Raw genomic sequence first — 20,703 nt, 5'->3', positions numbered from 1 at the left:
TTATTATCTCCTTCTGCGATTAACACAATAGGATTTCAGCAGCCACGCTCTGAGAGTGCCAATCTAGTATCAACTTATTGACCATTTTGTGCTACAGATTCATGCCCACTAGAAACTGAGTCAAGACTATCCTCCACTCTTTTCGTCCAGTTTGCATTGAACTTCTGAATCCTTTTGAAACGTGTAAAATTCTGACAGGGCGAGACAGACTGGATGCAGGGAGGATGTTTCCCCTGGCTGGGGGGTCTAGAACGAGGGGTCACAGTCTCAGGATATAGGGTAGGACATTTAGGACTGAGATGAGGAGAAATTTCTTCACTCAGAGGGTGGTGAACCTGTGGAATTCTCTACCACAGAAGGCTGTGGAGGCTCAGTCACTGAATATGTTTAAGAAGAAGATAGATAGATTTCTAGACACAAAAGGCATCAAGGGTTAGGGGGAGAGAGCAGGAATATGGTATTGAGATAGAGGATCAGCTATGATCATGTTGCACTTTTTCAAGGAGGCTTTGAGGGTGTCCTTGAAGCGTTTCCTCTGACCACCTGGGGCTCTCTTGCCGTGCCGGAGCTCCGAGTAGAGCGCTTGTTTTGGGAGTCTCGTATCGGGCATGCGGACAATGTGACCCGTCCATCGGAGCTGATTGAGCGTGGTCAGAGCTTCGATGCTGGGGATGTTAGCCTGAGCAAGAACACTGACGTTGGTGCGCCTATCCTGCCAATGGATTTGCAGGATCTTGCAGAGGCAGCGTTGGTGGTACCTCTCCAGTGCTTTGAGGTGCCTGCTGTACATGGTCCATGTCTCTGAGGCATACAGCAGGGCGGGTATCACTGCTGCCCTGTAGACCATGAGCTTCGTGCCGGGTTTGAGGTCCTGGTCTTCAAACACTCTTCCTCAGGCGACCGAAGGCTGCACTGGCATACTGAAGGCGGTGTTGGACTTCGTCGTCGACGTCTGCCCTTGTTGATAGTAGGCTTCCGAGGTATGGAAAGTGGTCCACGTTGTCCATGGCCTTGTCGTGGATTTTGATAATCGGGGGGCAGCACTGTGTGGTGGGGGCAGGTTGGTAGAGGACCTTTGTCTGATGGATGTTTAGTGCAAGGCCCATGCTCTCGTACGCTTCGGTGAAGGTGTTGACGATGGTTTGGAGTTTGACCTCCGAGTGAGCGCAGACACAAGCATCGTCTGCATACTATAATTTGACGACAAAGGATGGGACGACCTTGGATCTGGACTGGAGGCGACGGAGGTTGAACAGTTTCCCGTTTGTTCTGTAAATTAGCTCCACTCTAGTGGGGAGCTTACTGAGGGTGAGATGGAGCATTGCAGCAAGAAAGATCGAGAAGAGCGTTGGTGCAATGACACACCCCGTTCGTACGTGAATTGGGTCTGTGGTGGAACCGTTGGTCAGGATCATGGCTTGCATGGCGTCCTGAAGCAGGCAGAGGATGGCAACAAACTTTTGAGGGCAGCTGAATTTACACTTGTATTGACCCAGCATAATCGCAGGAAATTTGCCTGTTCTATTCTTTTCCATGTGGCCGGGGGGTGGGGTGTGGGGGGGGTGCTGCTGGTGGTGGGGGTGTTGATGCGAAGCCATGTTAATGAGCCACAAATAGTCGGGTGTATGTCTCGATGAACTGGCGTAAAAAAAAGAGGAAATTCGGGCATTGTGCAAGAGTGAGTGTAAGACACTGGCGCTTAAATTTCCTTGATCTTTTATGCCGGAAATTAGAGTTATGCCACAATTACGTATTTGTTTGGGTGCAAAATTGCAGCAAATTCCGGGCCATTAATATCGGTTAGTCTTTTTTCACATTGTTTTTTAGTCTTTCTAATCGCCATTTACACTTCCGGACTATACTTCCCATATTCCTCATAATTGCCTTTAATATTGTTTGCCCTAATTTTATCATATGCCTCCCCTCATAAGTTTCAGTTTAATTTTAATCTTTCTATTTATCCAGTGAACTCTATGATTTGATGCACTTCCTTTTCACCTTGTAGGAATATAGTTATTTTGTAATCTGTGCAGTTCATATTTGAAGATTACCCACTACTGATCTGTCGATCTCTTTGTTAAGTTTTCCGCCTAGTTAATTTGGGTCAGATGCCCTTTTATTTTGCCATTTTCCAGTAAGGCTCCCTATCTTCAACTCTTCATTATCCTTTTCTAAACGCATCTAAAGTTATTTAATGTTATAACACCAGCACATTACATGGACATATTACAAATAGTAAATCTGTAAGTAAGGAAAGATGATGCTTCATTTCATTGGAGATTATATCATAGTATTGTAGTTCTGCGGCAAGTATGAACACATTCATAACTAATGGGCCACAGAAGACACCGTTGTGCAGTGAAACATCGGTATGCTAACAATTTTCAGAAATACAGTCCTCAGTGGCGAAACCTAGATGGATCAAAACCAAGTGCATTCTGTGCCTCATTGGTTTCATCAATAAACCTGAAACCATCCCATCCTTCATAGGACTCAGCTGATTTTTATTCTATTGAAATCAATGCAATGAATATTAGATGGGTTCTGAAAAGGGCACGCAATCTGCTTTGCTAGCTTACTCCTCAGGCAGTGAAGATGAAAATCTACCCCACTGAGTTTTTCCCAACACAAAGCTAAAAAGCCAGCTGACCAGCAGATTGCTTCAAATAAAACAAGCACACCACTAATAAGACACTTGGGCCTTCAAATTCAGTATCGCCACGTTTGGGGTGCTACAGTCGAGCGTGCGCAAAATTTAGCGCCCGGCGCACCTCAGCGCCACCTTCACCGAAATTGAGTTGCATCGCCCCAAGAGGTTGCTGCTGCGCTAAAGCAGGCGGTGCACGACTATCCTAAGGCGCTAAGCCGGCGAGCCGAAGCACTACCGCCGAGAGCGAGCGCAGCGCAGGTGCGGCGAGTTAGCGATTGCAGGCAGACACGCTGGCGCCAGTCACCTCTTAAAGGGGGAGGGTCGATTTGGCTTGCAGCCACGCCCTGCACATTGCAGCCCTGATTCTAGGCCTGGACAGACCTGCTGCGACATCGTTACGCCTACGACCATGGAGAAGGCCAGGGAGCGAGCGCAGTGCTTCAGTGAGGGGGCCCTGAAGGTTCTGGTTGGCGCAGTGGAGCGCAGGCGACCTATCCACTTTCCTGACAGTGGCAGGAGGCCGCTGCCCAGCGAATATAGAAAAGCTTGGAGGGAGGTGGCACACAAAGTGACCTCCAGCAGCATGGTCCCTAGGACCCCAACGCAGTGCAGAAAAAAGTTCAACGACCTCACTCGGGTTGTCAGGGTGAGTACCCTTTCCACTATCCTCTTCATCCCTGCATGTGCACCTCACTTTATGGCCAAAGGGTCCTGAAAGCCCCAATGCCCAGCCCTCATCCAACACCTATGGGACGCTCATGAAAATCACATGCACAGCCACCACTTTACACACTGTCAGGGCTATTCGACCATGGGAGGCAGTGCAGGCAAGATCAGGGCTTCACACTGTACTCAGAGCCCGTCCTTTCTCTTGCAGGGCAAGCTGGCCCACAATAGGAGGCAGCAGCAACGGACCGGGGGAGGCCGTCCTGAACTTAAAGACCTCAGCGATCTGGAGCAGCGAGTGGAACGGATTATGGCAGGCCGGCTGATTGGCCCCATCGCCACTGGAGAGGACGACCCCGTTCTGGACAGCAATGGTAAGGTCATCACCTTTTTGACCTCTCTCTTTCCACTTGTGCCTCACACCAGCATCCTTTGCCACTATCGAACCAATGCAGTGCATTGCAGCACTCATGCCTCCCTCGCTGCCGCTCTGTCCTCACACTAAAACAACTCTTGTACCTCCCTGCTTTCAGATGCTGATTCACCAGGTGAGTAGGCGGGCCCTCAAGCTGGCACTGTGAGTGAATCGGAAGGCGAGGAGGAGGAAGAGGAAGCCGGAACATCAGTGCGACACTCAGCCGAGGCAGCCCATGGCTATGATGGGGACACATCTTCCCTGGAGGGGAGCAGGGTGGAAGGGTCTGAGGAGGATGAAGCTCCGGGGCCCAGCGGGCTGCAGCAACGCGGGGGGGGGGGGCGGCGGGGGGGGGGGGTAGGGAAGCTCAGTGGCCTTCACCCTGGAGGGTGAGTATGGCCTCCAGTCCTGCTACAGTGAGCGCAGAGGAGGTGCGGCTCCTTGGTGAAATGGGCGCCCAGGCAGAGCGCAGGCACACTGAGCTCATGGCTGCAGTGGCAAGGATGCCTGACTCCATAGAGTCACTCGCAAGGAGTGTACAGGAATTCGGGACAGCACAGGCAAGGAGTCTGCAGGACTTCGGGGCAGCACAGGCAAGGAGTCTGCAGGACTTCGGTGCAGCACACGCGGCTTCCAGACAAGTGCTTAGTCATGCCATGAAGTCACTGGCTGGTCTGATGCAGACACAGATCAGGGCCACGCGAGCACTAACTGCTGCCACCCTCGCTGGATTGGCCAGGATTTGCCGGGGCCCTCGCCGCGCCGCAGCAGGCCAGCAGTCTGTGCTTCAGCAGATTGCTGCGCATGTTTCAGTGCTGCCCCGTGCAAGTGCCAGTGTCTCGTCCGGCCAGGGAGTGCCTGTGCTCTGTCAGGTTGGCAGCATTCCTGCTGCCAACACTGTCACTCCTCCACTGCAGCTGCCACCACCCGTAGGACAGACTGCTGCTGCCCAAGCAGAGTTGGAGCAGTCAGCAGCCGGGCCCTCCAGGCCCAGACCGTCCCCCAAGGGCATCTGCCGACTCACTATCTGTCCCTCAGCAGCCTTCCCCCAGCCTTGCTGCAGCCACTGGGGTCCCATTGCGGAGGAGCTGCAGGGCGGGAAGGGGCCAATCTCGCAAGCGAGGCAGATCACCCTCGCAGGCCAAAAAGTAGGAGGTGTGGCAAAATGTTGTGTTTCTTTTTTGTGAAGGCCGAGGATCATGGTCATTTTTGTTTAACTCTTCTGTTCATTGTCTCCAGGTCGTGAGAGCCAGTTATGTGTCTGACTTTTTTTGGGGGTTTCTCTGTATTTGTTTGTCATGCGGGAAGGGCACAGAGTTTGTTAAATAAATAATTGTCTTTATTCAGATTGTGCATGTTTGCACTTTGAACTATTTGTTGCCTTGACCGGCTCAGGGTTTGCGGAGCGGGTCCATTCATGTTCTTTCAATGGCACAAGCCATTCCCTGAGAGGGGGCCTAGAACCGACTTGCAATAAGCCGCTGACTGATGGCCCTTGCACTTTGTGCCTCCCTCCCGTCTTGGTGCTCCTCCTCCTCCTCCTCTGGTGGTCCTCCAATGTCTGCTGGCAGTGGCTGAGTCCTGAGGATAGCCAAGTTATGCAGCATGCAGCACACTACAACGAAATGGGAGACTCGCTCAGGCGAGTACTGCAGGGCTCCCCCGGAATGGTCCAGACAGCGGAACCGTTGCTTTAGCACGCCGATTGTGTGCTCAATGATGTTCCTGGTCGCTTGATGGCTGTCATTGTATCGCTCTTCAGCAGGGGTGGTGGGCGCACGGAGTGGCGTCATCAGCCAGGTGCACAAAGGATAGCCCTTGTCCCCGAGAAGCCAGCCTCCTGGGTGAGCCGGGGCTTCGAAAATGTCTGCCACAGAAGTCTGGCGTAGGATGAAGGCGTCGTGGCTGCTGCCTGGAAAGTGGGCATTGACAGCTAGTATCAGCTGTCTGTGGTCACACACCAACTGGACGTTCAACGAATGGAACCCCTTCCGGTTGCAGTAATCCTCGGCATTCTCTAGAGGCGCCTGCAAAGCCACATGCGTGCAGTCAATGGCACCCTGGACCATGGGGAAGCCCGCTATTCTTGCAAATCCCATTGCACGCTCTTGCTGCTTGTCCAGGGTCATGGGGAAGGAAATGTAGTGACGTCTCCTTTTGAAGAGGGCATTCGTGACCTGGCGGATGCAGCAATGCACCGCGAACTGGGAGACATTGGCAATGTCCCCAGTAGCGGATTGGAAGGAGCCGGTGTCACAGAAGTTGAGAGCCACCGACAGAGATGTCCTGCTCCTCAGCTGAGGCTGCAGATCTCTCTGACGCAGGTGGCAGATCTCAGTGACCACCTCCCTTCTGAATCGAAGCCTCCGAATGCACTGCTCCTCAAACATGTTGAGGTAGGAGAAGTGCTGGCGGTATACCCTGGGAGGGTAAGGCCTCCTGTGCTGACGCCTGTTGGCCCTCCTCCGTCTGGCCATGATTGGCACTCTCTCTCGGCATCTGAGCCCTCTCAATGCAATGGAGAAACCCAACGTTTCCACCCATTGCAGCCCCCATTATATGTGGCCACTCAAGGCTATGGCACTGAAAAATCAATCCAACTACAAAGCTCTGGGCTGAAGCCAGAAGTACCTGTGCAAGCACGGAGTCAAAGCAGAAAGCTCTCTCCCTTTGTCTCTCTGCAAATCTCTCTCTCTCTCACACAGAAGGAGTGGTCCAAAATGGCTACTACAAAGAATGCAGGAAGAGTCCCCTTTAAATAGCGTCCCCCCCCAGCCCCACAGCGACTGGGAACCGTTCCACTCAACCAGTCACTGCGAGCGCCAGGCAGAAAGGGGGGCGCCACTGAAGTTCCGGTTCGGGACGCACCAAGGGCGTTGCACCATGAAATGACGTCAGGATCTGCGCGCGCAGCTGAGCGGGCGTTGCGGTTTTGCGCCGCCGCGAAATCTTCACTCAAGTTCGCGAGAGGCGCAGATCGCGCCGCGCCCGGGCGCTAGCCGCTTCACGCCCCACTTATCGCCCTCTTAAGGCGCTAGCGGCTGGCGCTACCAACTGAATTTCTAGGCCTTGTTCTGCTGGCTGCAATTGAAATGGTTCAAAGTGTGCATAAAGAAATGCAGGAACAACTGAAAACAACACAGTCTGCTACCGAGTTTGTGAGATGTCAAATCACTGTCGAATTGAGATGACTGACAAAATGCTGAAATCCTCAAAGTTCAGCCTGCAGTTGGATGAGGTGATAAGAGATTGGAAACTTGGATGTACTTCTGGTCTAAGTGCACTAAAACAACATCAAAGCTGAACACTTTGATGAAGACCTCTTTTTCTATCTGGCAACAATGGCACAAGCAGCCAATATCTTCAACAATGTAGGTGAAGAGCTGAAGACTTTTGGTCACAAATAGAAGAGCTGCATTGTGTGGTAAACCACTGTTATACCTGTCTGTATGTGTATGTGTATTCCACTAGGTACAGGTCTGGACATGCCTCGGCTAACTCCTCCCACTATCCCAGGTATATCAGTGACTACCTCCCAGTCCCTTCGTATTCTGGACGGGTCGACCACTCGAGACTAGACCTTCATTCTTTAGTTAATAAAAGCCTGGTTGTTACTCGCTTAACCTCAGTCTTTTGAGTAATTGATGGCGCATCAATTTTATTAACTAAATTTTTTATAATGGAGAAGATCCTCACACCAGCATGCCTGGACCTGAACAGTCGGGAAGCGGACGCTTCTACCAAGTTTGCTCACTGGCTCATGTGCTTCGAGGCATTCCTGACTGCCTCCACTGCGGTCGTAACGGATGCAAACAAACTGTCTGTCCTGATCTCCAAGGTGAGCCACCGAGTGTACTCAGTCATCCGGGACGCGACCTCGTACACAGCCGCCCTCCAGCTCCTCAAGACCCAGTACACGCGCCCTGTGAACGAAGTTTACGCCAGGCACCTCCTGGGGAGTCGCAAGCAACAACCTGGGGAATCGACTGAGGAATACCTCCAAGCACTGTCCGTGCTTGGCCGGGCCTGTGGGTGTAAGGCGGTAACGCCCACTAAATACACGGAGGAACTGATCCGGGATGCCTTCGTAGCGGGCCACAGGTCCAACTACACCCGACAGCGACTGCTGGAGCAGAGTGACCTCACCCTCGACAAAGCCTCCGAAATCGCACTAACGCTGGACGCAGCCTACCGGGGCATGGATGCCTACTCCTCTGCACCGTGGACGCCGCGGGGAACGACAACCTGGGACACGGTAGGACAGCCCCATAGCACCGTGCCACCCCAGCCACAGCCTAACAACGGCCCAACCACCGCAGCAGTGTCCCAAAGCCAGACAGCAGTATCCCAAGGCCAGAAATGCTACTTCTGTGGCCAGGCCAAACACCCCAGAGCGCGCTGCCCGGCGAAGAATGCGACCTGCTCGGGCTGCGGGAAAAAGGGACACTACGCTAGCGTCTGCAAGGCCAAAGCCACCCCGAACGCCAGCAGCGCCGCGTGTGGGCCGTGCGAGCCGCCAGCTTGGGCCCCCAACAGCGCCGCGTGTGGGCCGTGCGGGCCGCCATCTTGGGCCTCCCCAGCCATGTGCGAACCACCGCAGCAGCAGCCATCTTGGGCGACTCCAGCCACATGGGAATCATGGACGCCGCCATCTTGGACACCAGCCGGGACGCAGCAGGCCGCCAACCCCCCCCCCATCTGATACCCGCAGCGACACACCAACCCCTACGCTGGCCTCTGTTACGCTGGACCAAACGAGACCGCACCAACTAGCTCGGTCCAAAATGGACGTTAAGGTAAACGGCCATGCAATAAACTGCCTTTTTGACTCCGGGAGCACAGAGAGCTTCATCCACCCCGACACGGTGCGGCGTTGCTCTCTCCCAGTCCTGCCTGCGCACCAGCGGATTTCTATGGCCGCCGAGTCCCAGTCAGTGGACATTGGTGGCTACTGCGTGGTGACACTAGTAGTAGACGGGACTGTGTTCAATAATTTTAAACTCCTGGTCCTGCCCCAACTTTGCGCTGCCGTTCTACTGGGGTTGGATTTCCAGTGCCACCTCAAAAGCGTTACGATGGCCCCCTCCCCCCACTCACAGTCCGCAGCCAGCAGCCTCCAAATTGCCCGCCGCGCACCAGATGCAACCTCTCCACACTCAGAGTCCCACCCCCCCCACTGTTTGCTAACCTCACCCCCGACTGTAAGCCCATCGCCACAAAGAGCAGGCGATACAGTGCCGGGGACAGGGTTTTCATCAAAACCGAAGTGGAGCGGCTCCTGAAGGAGGGGATTATTGAGGGCAGCTCCAGCCCCTGGCGAGCCCAGGTGGTGGTCGTTAAGACCGGCGAGAAACAACGCCTGGTCATCGACTACAGCCAAACAATAAACCGCTACACCCTGCTGGACGCCTACCCACTCCCCCGCATAGCTGACATGGTCAACCAGATCGCGCAGTACCGCGTCTTTTCGACCATTGACCTGAAATCAGCGTACCACCAGCTCCCCATCCGCCCCGAAGACCGCCAGTATACTGCTTTTGAGGCAAACGGCCGCCTCTATCACTTCCTTAGGGTTCCCTTTGGCGTTACCAACGGGGTCTCCGTCTTCCAAAGAGAGATGGACCGGATGGTCGATCAAAACGCGCTGCAGGCCACTTTCCCTTACCTAGACAATGTGACCATCTGCGGCCATGACTTGCAGGACCATGACGCAAACCTCGAGAAATTCCTCCGCACCGCCCAACTCCTGAACCTGACATATAACAAGGAGAAGTGCATATTCCGCACAGACCGCCTCGCCATCCTTGGCTGTGTTGTGGAACACGGGGTCATCGGTCCCGAACCGGACCGGATGCGTCCCCTTACGGAACTCCCACTGCCTAAAAGCTCTGAAGAGGTGCCTAGGGTTTTTTTCCTACTACGCCCAGTGGGTCCCCTACTATGCAGACAAAGCCCGTCCGCTGATCAAATCCACCTCTTTTCCCCTGATGGCAGAGGCCCGCTCGGCCTTCCACCGTATCAAGGAGGACATTGCCAAAGCCACCATGCACGCAGTGGACGAATCCATCCCCTTCCAGGTGGAAAGCGATGCGTCCGACTTCGCTCTGGCCGCCACCCTTAATCAGGCGGGGAGACCTGTGGCATTCTTCTCACGAACCCTCCAGGGCCCGGAGACCAGACACTCCGCGGTCGAGAAGGAGGCCCAGGCTATTGTGGAGGCTGTGCGTCATTGGAGGCACTACCTGGCCGGAAAACGATTTACCCTGCTCACTGACCAGCGTTCAGTTGCTTTTATGTTCAACAACAAGCAGAGGGGCAAAATCAAAAATGACAAGATCTTGAGGTGGAGAATCGAACTTTCCACCTACAATTACGAGATCTTGTACCGGCCTGGGAAGCTCAATGAACCCCCAGATGCCCTATCGCGTGGCACCTGCGCCAGCGCGCAGATCGATAGGCTGAGGGCCCTCCACAATGACCTCTGCCACCCGGGGGTCACCAGGTTCTTCCACTTCATCAAGGCCCGCAACCTGCCTTACTCCATTGAGGAGGTCAGGACCATGACCAAGAACTGCCAAGTCTGCGCTGAGTGCAAACCGCACTTTTATAGACCAGACAGAGCCCACCTGATAAAAGCCACTCGCCCTTTCGAACGCCTGAGCGTCGATTTTAAAGGGCCTCTCCCCTCCTCCGACCGCAATGTGTACTTCCTCAACATCATTGACGGGTACTCCCGTTTCCCGTTCGCTATCCCCTGCCCGGACATGACCAGTGCCACGGTCATTAAATGTCTGAACAGCCTCTTCACCCTGTTCGGTTTCCCCAGCTATATCCATAGCGACCGGGGCTCATCGTTTATGAGCGACGAACTCCGCCAGTACCTGCTCGCTAGGGGTATTGCCACAAGCAGGACCACCAGTTACAACCCCCGGGGGAACGGACAGGTGGAAACAGAGAATGCGACAGTTTGGAAGGCCGCCCTACTAGCCTTAAAGTCTAGGGGCCTTCCGACCTCCCGCTGGCAGGAGGTGCTCCCCGATGCGCTCCACTCGATTCGGTCACTGCTCTGCACTGCCACCAATGCCACCCCTCACGAGAAAATGTTTGTCTTCCCAAGGAAGTCCACATCGGGGACAGCGTTACCGCCATGGCTGACGTCCCCAGGGCCGGTACTACTGAGAAGACACGTGAGGACCAATAAAACAGACCCCCTGGTCGAGAGGGTCGACCTCCTCCACGCCAACCCCCAGTACGCTTACATTGCGTACCCGGACGGGCGGGAGGACACAGTCTCCATACGAGACCTCGCACCCTCGGGGACCGCTGTAACCCACTACCCATTACCACCCCCCCCCCACGACCCGATATCCAACCCCAGCAGCTGGCCCGCCTTGGACCGTCACCCACGAGGACTACACTCCAGTGCCCCAGCCTACACGGGACGCGACGCCGGAAGCTCCACCACCCCTGCCGTCGCCACATCGATCACAGCGGCAGACAAGACCGCCGGAGAGACTCCAATACACGAACTTTTAAATACACTTCACCCCGCCGGACTCATTTTTAAACAAGGGGTGAATGTGGTAAACCACTGTTATACCTGTCTGAATGTGTATGTGTGTTCCACTAGGTACAGGTCTGGACATGCCTCGGCTGACTCCTCCCACTATCCCAGGTATATAAGTGACTACCTCCCAGTCCCTTAGTATTCTGGACGGGTCGACCACTCGAGACTAGACCTTCATTCTTTAGTTAATAAAAGCCTGGTTGTTACTCGCTTAACCTCAGTCTTTTGAGTAATTGATGGCGCATCACATTGGTATTGGCATTAGCAATGATGGTGCAAGGCTACATTGGACACAAAATGGCATTTTTGGGCAGAGTCAAAGAAGTACTTCAACAGTTGTACTTACCACTGAGATTTACTGAGAATACTTGCATTGAAAGACCTTGGAGTGAAGCTGCAGGAGTCCCACAATGGTGAAAATTGCCAAATACATGAAATCCTGTGCACACGGCTGTTCAGATCCTGCACAAGGAACTGGACTCTATTCCATACGGGAAGTTCACAGTCAGTCATCGGGTAAAGTCTTGAACTGTGTCTGAGAGCTATGAGGTGAACGACGTTTGTAGCAGAAAATGACAGTCCAAACAGTTAAAATTCAATGACAAGAAATTCCAAGCATAACATGCCTACTTGGCTGCTATTTTTGAAAAAAAGGTAGCAAGTTGATTCTGTAACTTGAAGGGAAGTACAAATGTATTTTCATCAAAAGAGGATTGATCTGTACAGGTTGGCAAGATTCACCTGTGGTGGTAGGATGTAAATGAAGGCTACTTTATGCCATTCCAGCTCCTGTCTGAATTCCTGAAAATAACTTGGAGCATGGTTTTCCTCAACATTTCACCCATCTTAACAGTCTCTCCAAGTAGTTTGAAAAATATTTTTCAAGCCTGAATTCAGAGGAATTTGTGTGGGTTCACTGTCCATTCACAACAATGGTAGCTCAGATTCCAGATCTTCCAATCACCTACCAGGAACTGTTGACTGACATCACTACAAACAGCACTTTGAAATTGTGTTCCAGGAAACAAAAGAGCTGGAATAATTTTGGATCAGCATTGAGAGAGAACATTCACAGATTGTAAGGAAAGCAATTGAACTACTGATTCCTTTCAGAACATTCCAAGGTTTCTGCCAGGTGTCCCGATCGAAACAAAAACACCAAAACTGTCTTGAAATTCCATCCTTTGAATTAGACTTCTTTTTTGTTGCCCCATTTGAAAAAAGAAAATTGGCTCCAAAAACTGATGAACTGGGAAGTGGACACTTCCACAAAGATATCCTGGCTGACCCAATTTTCAACTTGTGGTCTTTGTAAAATTAGTAAATTAAGTTTTGGTTGGTGGCTCTGGAAAATCTTGGGGACTATTTTTTGTATTTAACGTATGGCAGGGAGGACAAGGGTAATGGCCGAGCATGACTTAGTGTGGGACAAGATACAGGCAGCTAAGGTTTGAACAAGTTGGAGTTTATAGAAAGTGGAGGATGGGAGGCCGACAAGAAAAATATTGGCGAAATTGCATCTGATGGGGACGTTGTGTATAAAGAATTCAGTAAAATGAAAACACACGTCACAGTTCCCTTCTGTCTCTGACGGGTGCCATTCCTCGACTTAGATTTCATTTTCTAGGTGTCAACACTTTTCATTTATGTTTACCAATGTATTATACGGAAGAGGCAAGATACGGCTCTGCTCAATGCAGTGTGTATTATTTGCGCCTCGTTTTTACTGGATTATTTCTAACTGGAGAAGGCAGCTGTCCCCATTGCCAGAGGAGACGACAAACTGCACATCATTTTTGTTGTTGCTCAAAAGTGACTCAATATTTTCAGAATTAATGATGATGATGCAAGTTATGTGTTTTGCATACAGATTTCCTGGCTGCTGTCAGATCAACAAAACCATCATTAAATAAAATGCAACACAATAAGCTGCGATGTTTCCAAATAAAATAAACTGGATAGGCAGCATTCTATCTGTGTGTGGTGCAACTGGACTGTTCTGGAAGAACAGTTAGAGAGCAGAGTCACCTCAAACTCAATCGCAGAAAATCATCAGGCTGTTACTTCACTCCCGGTTGCTATGGAAACTTTATTCAAATATTAGAAAAGAAACTATAGCAGCTGCAATGCTTTTTGTGCAGGTTTGTGCTGATTTCTGCATATTTTTTTTTTTTAACAGTTCAATTACTGGAACTTGTAGAATCAGCCTTGACTCAAGCAGCCCGTCGTCAGACCTCCTCAGTACGAAGGATATGTTTATGAGATGGTAATACACATTTTACACAAACCTTTTCCATCTCAAGAGCCTTCACTTGTAATGATTGCTGAAATATATGCCTGAGTTATGTGACTTGAGCAACCAATAAGACTTGAGTTTAAGTTAATCAGTTGCACCTGCAAAGTGTACCAGCGGACTAATACAGGTCAATCTTGGTGTGTTGAGTGATGTGAACAAACTGTGTCGAGAAGCTAAACCGCATCAGGAATCCAGCCTGTTTTTTCTACTCTCTTATCCGGGAACACTGGGATGGATTTTACCAGCCCTGAGGAGGTGGGACTGCTGGGAAAATGGCAGAAACTGGGAGCGGGCACCAACCCTGCTCCCAACCCGCCTCTGTGCCATCTTCCCAGGAGGCGGGTCCCCGAGTCGTGCAGCGACCCGTCTCCTTGAGGCAGGAAGGGGATTAGAACCAATTAACTGCCTGTTAACAGGCAGTTTTGAGGCTTTTCCCCATTTTACCCCTGCAAGTGCGGGCTGCGATCCTCGCCAGGGTCAGCGAGGCGAGCAGTGGGTCTGCAGGGGTGCAAGGGGTCGAAATGTAAGCTGTAGAGGTGAGTGATAGGTGCAAGTGTGGAGAGGTAAGTATGAGAGGTGAGTGTAAAGTGTTGGAAAAAGTTTCCTTACCTTTGCTTCTTTCTGCAGGCTTCAACCTCTGAGGATCCCAAAGTGCCTCGTCTCAACGGCAGAGATGACAGAATGGCTGCTGAATTCTCAGATTCAGCAGCCATCTGCTTTCTGCTCATGAGAGGGGTCTTGGTGAGCATTCTCAAAGCTGTCAAACGCTGACAATTCATCTGTCCAAAATACGCTGACGTTATCTGTCACCGGCTTTCCTTTAATTGGCCGGTAACAATGCCAATCAAGGGAAAATAGCATGGGTTGGTCAGACGTCGCTGGGGGCGGGACTGAAACCCAGAAACCAGAAGTCCCACCTCCAGCACGTCCCTATTGATAAAATCCAGCCCACTAATGCCAATTGTAGCAGCCATTCTGCTAATCCAATTGAGTTTTTTCTAGGCTTTGAAATGTTATGACTTGGGGGTTTGTTCAGCTCAAGAACATACTAGTGGGATACTAGTGTACAAATGGCATTTGTCTGAAATTCCTCTCTCCACTATCTTAGTGGAGGTGTGAACCATTTAAAATATAATAGCAGAGAGTAATTTTACAGAACATGTCAGGAAATAGGCTATTATCCCACAGTGGAATTTCAGGGCCCGAATAACCAATAAAGCAAGCAGAAGATGTCCCTTTCAGTGCATGAAATAGAAAAGTCAAAACTGGTGCAGGAAGCGTGCCGCTTGGGAGATTTAAAGAGGGGAGCCGAACTCTGGGTCGAACCTCTACTACATCCATTTGCCCAGTACTTAATGCAGTCATCAGACGAAAAGCAGAAAATGCTGCATACCTCTGCAGTGTGAGTTCCAATCATGATCAATCCAAATCGAACCAATTACACTTTTATTGCTAGTAATAGTACTGACAGTTATAGATTAGCTACCTGCTTCATCTAGAGTAAAACTTGTACAAGTCTCCAACGTGCAGAAGAAATATTGATTCTTTTTCTTTTCAGAATGAAATCAACATTCATGAGCCAAACAAAGGAAAGAGGTAACTTTGCACGGATCACTGCTCCCAAAGCTTTGTCTCATCAGTAATTTCTGGTACTATTTATGTGAAAACACTGCTGTAAAACTTCATTTGATGTATTGCTTCATTGTTTTTCCAGTTATGAAATTTTACTGTGGTTTCATAGCCCATTGCATGCTCTTGCGATAGTCCAAAATTATGGTTAACCCTTCCTTGCTTCTTGAGACGACAGAAAGAGTTATGAATTCTCTCCTCAAAATTCCAGGAAAGAAAGCATATGCAGAAATTTCAACAAATGACATTTGCCTCAATATAAGGTTCAGATGCAAGATTTTAAATTTTATCTCTCATATTTTTCAAGTTACATTTGATCCTAGTATGGACAACCTCGATAGTATAACACATAGGCCTACGGGGCGCCAGTCTTGCCAGGGCGCCGGAAGTACCGCCCCGGAAGGAGTCGCGGCCGCCCGCCGCAAATTCACTTTCAGCGCCCCAGACGGAAACGCGGCGCTACTTGAGGCGCCCCGCATCCCTCTTGGGTCGCTGCAACTGAAAATCGCAGCGCAACGTGCCACAGCGCCACACGCTGCGACATGGCGCGCTGCAGTACTGCAGGCCTTCCTCCCCTTCTTAAAGGGGAGGGGCCTGCTGCAGTGCGCTCAAAGAGCGCGAGTGCCAGCAAAAGAGTCCGGCACCGAGGAGAAGTGCCGGGCTCTTGGGACACAGCCGGCACTCCACAGGGGGGGGGGGGGGGGCTCAGGAGGCCGGGAACGGCAGCACAGGGAGGTGCTGGCAGGCGGCCAGTAAAAAAAATGGCCGCCCCGCACCTCAGCGCCTCTACCGCTGCAGGTAGGCCCCCCTGAACCGGTCGCAAATTGCGACCTGTGTTAAAGCAGGGGGCGCTACGAAATTTCGCGTTCGGGGCGGTAGCGGGGCGCTGCGCACACCGATGACGTCATCAGTAGCGGCGCAGCGCTAACGGCTAGCGCCGCCATTAGCGTCCCGCTAAATTTAGCGGGAGGCGTGGTGCAAAACCCACTAAGTGCCCTCTTAGGGCGCTAACGGGTGGCGCAGCCCACTGAATTTCTAGGCCATAGGGTGCAATGCTCCAGAGTCTCCCAAGGAATTCCCTTCCTAAACCCCTCTGCCTTTCTACCTTTAAGATCATCACAGTGACCACACTTCATAATATCTCCTTCTATGGCTCAGCATCCCCTTTTTTGACTACGCCTCTGTGACGAGCCTTGGGACATTTTTCTAGGTTAAAGATGCTGTATAAATACACATTGTCATTGTCAAAAAGCTGTGCCATGGAGTGAAGTGATGCAGGTTTAAAGTAACAATTTTTCATAGAGTGAATTACTCTGCTGTTGTGGGAAGATGCACACTTGAGCTTTGGGGCATAGAGGCAACATTTAAATTTCAACAAGGCAGTCATTCCATTAGTCTTGGGCACCTGACTGTAATGAAAGAAAAAACTTGGATTTATATGATGCCTTTCATGGACTCAGGACATCCCAAAGTGCTTCATAGCCAATGAAGTACTTAGAGTGTAGGGACAGTTGTAATACAGGAAAACACCGCAGCCAATTTGCATACAGCAAGGTGCCACAAACAACAATGAGCAGACAATTTGTTCTGGTGGTGTTGGATGAGGGGCGTTGTTCAAGACAACGAGATGCGTCTTGGAATCTTTTCTGTCCACCTGTGAGGGTTTAATATTTCATCTGAAAAACAGCACCTCTGATAGTCCAGCACTCCCTCAATACTGTACTGAAGTGTTAGCCTATGTTATGTGCTTAAGTCTCAATATGGTAGAGACCATTTTCTTTAATCTACAGGTCTGTTAATGGAATTAGCAGACACCTGGTAGCAGGTCTGTGGCCCAATCTATTAACAACAATATTCTGCATAATTTAGTGCTCAAGTACAAGGTGATGTCGGAGTGTACGGTACTTCACAATAAGCAAGATATATAGCGGACACCGTGCATGGGAAAAGGGGAGAGAAATGGAGAGGCTAGAATGGGAAACTGAAAGTATGGTGAAAGAGGAAGGTTTCGAAAGCAGCAAGGAAGGTAGTGAGGTGAAAGGAACTGGTTGGAGAATTCCAGAAGGCAGAACCATAATTGGCTGAGTGAGAAGCCACCATTGGTGGAGCATGAAAGAGTGAGCATCAAGGAGAATTTCAATGTTAGAGGAGTGGAGGGTGAACGCCGAGACTTGAGGCAGAACAAGATACTTTAGGTTGGTGTGAGATTTGAACACAAAGACAAGAATTTTGAAATCAACATGCTGGAGCAAGAGAAGCCAGTGAGCTTCAAGGGGGCGGGGTAATGGAAGTGTGGAACTTAGTGAAGGTAATGATGTGGGTTGTGGCATGTTGAGGAGTTTAAAGTTGTGGAGGTTGACAGGGTAAGGCCAGCTATCAGCCAAAAGAAAGTGAGACTATAATTAAGTGAAAAGATATTTAATAGCGCGTGCGTGCGTTCCCCGCGCATGTATTGTTTTTTTCCCCTCTCTCCTTCCCCTCGTGGCTGTGAATACACAGCACAGACCTGCTCAGAATTCAGCTCAGATAGGCAGTCACGCTCAAAGAGATCGCACATGTACCTATGAAAAAAAGTCAAATCAGTACAGTAAGAGGTGATCTGGTGCCTTAGCCAGGTTTCTGGCTTAATCAACTTAAATTAGAGTGCAGAGAGCTCTAATCTGATAGTGCTTAATGCTGACAATGGGCTGCAGAAAATATTCTATTCTGCAATAAAAGGCATTCTATTCTACACAAAGTGGCATCCCTCACCTCAGTGAGTAAAAATGCACCATTTATTACAGAAACACAAAGTACTTACTCAGGTACTGTCTACCAGACTGGCCCAAAACCACAGTCTTCCTGCTCAATGCTCCTCAACAACCTGAATTATTCATACAGCTCCTTTAATATACCATAAAATTATTGAGATTATTTGCAAAATGAGCCATATTTACATGCCTCACTCGCTACCCTATTATCCTAATCGTTCTGCTGCAGTGTTGTTAACTATAGCTTCCAGAGAAAGCAACTGAACACATGTTCCTGCAACTGATAAATGCTACACACTATACAATAGGACTTCTCAATTACAAGTGTGGATGCTAACCATTCTCTTCAATTACAGTGCAGTACAACAACAACAACTTGTATTTATATAGTGCCTTTAACGTAATAAAACATCCCAAGGGGCTGCACAGGAGTAATTTAAGACAAAAAATTTGACACCGATCCACAAAAGGATAAATTAGGACAGGTGACCAAAAGCTTGGTCAAAGAGGTAGGTTTTAAGGAGTGTCTTAAAGGAGGAAAGAGAGGTAGCGAGGCGGAGAGGTTTAGGCAGGGAATTCCAGCGCTTAGGGCCTAGGCAACAGAAGGCACGGCCACCAAAGGCAGAACCATTATAATCAGGGATGCTCAAGAGGGCAGAATTAGAGGAGCGCAGATATCTCGGGGGGTTGTGGGGCTGGAGGAGATTACAGAGATAGGGAGGGGCGAGGCCATGGAGGGATTTGAAAACAAGGATGAGAATTTTGAAATCAAGGCGTTGCTTAACCGGGAGCCAATGTAGGTCAGTGAGCACAGGAGTGATGGGTGAACGGGACTTGGTGAGAGTTAGGACATGTGCAGCCGAGTTTTGGATCACCTCAAGTTTACGTAGGGTGGAATGTGGGAGGCCAGCCAGGAGTGCGTTGGAATAGTCAAGTCTGGAGGTAACAAAGGCATGGATGAGGGTTTCAGCAGCGGATGAGCTGAGGCAAGGGCGGAGATGGGCGATGTTACGGAGGTGGAAGTAGGCAGTCTTTGTTATGCTGCGGATATGTGGTCGGAAGCTCATTTCAAGGTCAAATATGACACCAAGGTTGCGAACAGTGTGGTTCAGCCTCAGACAGATGTTAGGGAGAGATTACTGGTCAATAGGTGCCGTCAATTACAAATGTACATTGTTAGAGGTTTTCTCAGTTACATGCTCACGCATTAACGGCCTCATCGGTCATAAATGCACATGTTGATGGACCCATCCATCACAAGTGTATGTGTAGACAGACTTTGCCAATTACACGTCATACGTAGATAACCTTGTCAATTACAAATGCATTGAGTAAAAGCCAAATTGGATTCCTGCCAAACTATAGAACATCCGATCATATCTTCACCCTACAGACCCTAATTGACAAACACGTTCACCATAACAAAAGCAAAATCTACGCATGCTTTGTAGATTTCCAGAAGGCTTTCGACTCCATCTGGCATGACGGTTTATTCCTGAAACTTATCGAAAGCGGGGTAGGAGGTAAAACATATGATGTAATTAAATCAATGTATACAAACAATAAATGTGCAGTTAAAATTGGAGACAAACAAACAAAATACTTCCCACAGGGGCGGGGGGTGACGCAGGGCTCGCCAATCTCACCGACACTCTTTAATATTTACATTAATGGATTGGCAAAACTACTTGAACAATCTACAGCACCCGGCCTCACCCTATATGAATCCAAGGTTAAATTCCTCCTCTATGCCGACGACCTGGTTCTGCTGTCACCAACTAAGGAGGGTCTACAGCAGAACCTGGACCTGCTGGAGTCGTACTGCCAGACTTGGGCCCTGACAATAAATCCCCAAAAAACCAAAGTCCTTGTGTTCCAGCAAAGATCCAAACAACATGGACCCACAATAAATTTCACAGTAGGAACAACCAAAATTGAACAAACCACTCACTACACATACTTGGGCTTAAAAATCAGTTCTACGGGAAACTTCAAACTGGCTGTGAATGAACTGAAAGAGAAAGCAAGAAGGGCTTTCTATGCCATCAAAAAATCAATCCAAATAGAAATCCCAATTAGCATTTGGCTCAAAATTTTCAAATCAGTAATTGAACCAATTGCACTCTATGGCAGTGAGGTCTGGGGACCACTAACACAACAAGATTTTGCAAAATGGGACAAACACCCAATTGAGATCCTACATGCGGAATTCTGTAAAAGTATCCTCCGGACTCAAAGGAAAACAGTAAACAACGCATGCAGGGCGGAACTAGGCCAATACCCATTAATAATCACTATCCAAAAAAGAGCCACCAAATTTTGGAATCACCTACAAATGAGCAACCCCCAATGCTATCACTACGACGTCCTGAAATGCCAAGAGCTGACCATAAAGAAGAATACCCTCAGTCAACTAGTCCTGGGACTCAATAAAGTAACTAATAACAATACTAACAATAACCAGCCCCAGGACAGTGACAGGGTAACACAAAGAATTCGACCCAACACAATCGTCGCTAAGCAAAAGGAAAAATATCTGTCATATTGGGCAGAAACAACAAAAACCCAAAGCAAACTCAATTGCTACTTGGCCCTAAACAGACAATACAACATAGCTGATTACCTGACCATGGTAAAGGATAACAAACTGAGAAGAACCTTGACAAGGTACAGACTTAGCGAACATAGCCTAGCGATCGAAAAAGGCAGACACAGGCAGACCAGGCTGCC

At 49.8% G+C, this 20,703-nt stretch overlaps 1 protein-coding gene across 3 annotated transcripts in view; it reads right to left on the bottom strand.

Moving 5' to 3' along the window:
• The window catches only part of myo5b (myosin VB), a 360,722-nt gene that overhangs the window by 91,427 nt on the left and 248,592 nt on the right, over positions 1–20,703 (bottom strand). The window lies entirely within an intron of this gene.

Source organism: Somniosus microcephalus, chromosome 2, assembly GCF_052327205.1.
Source record: "Somniosus microcephalus isolate GS21.2 chromosome 2, FLI_Smic_1.0, whole genome shotgun sequence".
Taxonomy (NCBI): Eukaryota; Metazoa; Chordata; class Chondrichthyes; order Squaliformes; family Somniosidae; genus Somniosus; species Somniosus microcephalus.
Note: the sequence above shows the minus strand (reverse complement) of the source record. Positions and strands in the feature narration are given on the sequence as shown.